Genomic DNA, 487 nt, shown 5'->3' with positions numbered 1-487 from the left:
TGGTTTCTACACGTCACTTTCGTAACGCACCATTGGGCGTTCTACTATATGAAGATACAGATCTTCTTTTCTTTTCTTTTTTTGGTACAATGAATAATATTTTGGATGAAATCATTAAGCAAAACAATTTCAAATCTTCAAATCTTCGTAGCCAACAATTTCTGCATTTCCAAAAAACAAAAAGAAAAAGTAAAGATTATTAAGTAAAGGCAAATTCTATATACACGAACTTATAAGAATCTATTGTGCTGAAGAAGACCATAGTCAACATGTCCAGATGCCTTGAGAACAACCTCTGGTGTCACACATGGACAATCAACTTGTAGCATGTTCTCCTCAAGAATGAAATGCTGCAAACAGAAGCAAAATCACTCCCGTGTAAGAAGTTATACACAATATCTACTCTATAAATTAATCATGTCAAATTTGACTCAAATAAATCCGTATAATTCCAAACCTAACTCAACTTCTACTCTACGAATCATGT

Source organism: Camelina sativa, chromosome 12 (assembly GCF_000633955.1).
Source record: "Camelina sativa cultivar DH55 chromosome 12, Cs, whole genome shotgun sequence".
NCBI lineage: Eukaryota > Viridiplantae > Streptophyta > Magnoliopsida > Brassicales > Brassicaceae > Camelina > Camelina sativa.
The sequence above is the reverse complement of the archived record's forward strand: the minus strand, read 5'-3'. Positions refer to the sequence as shown.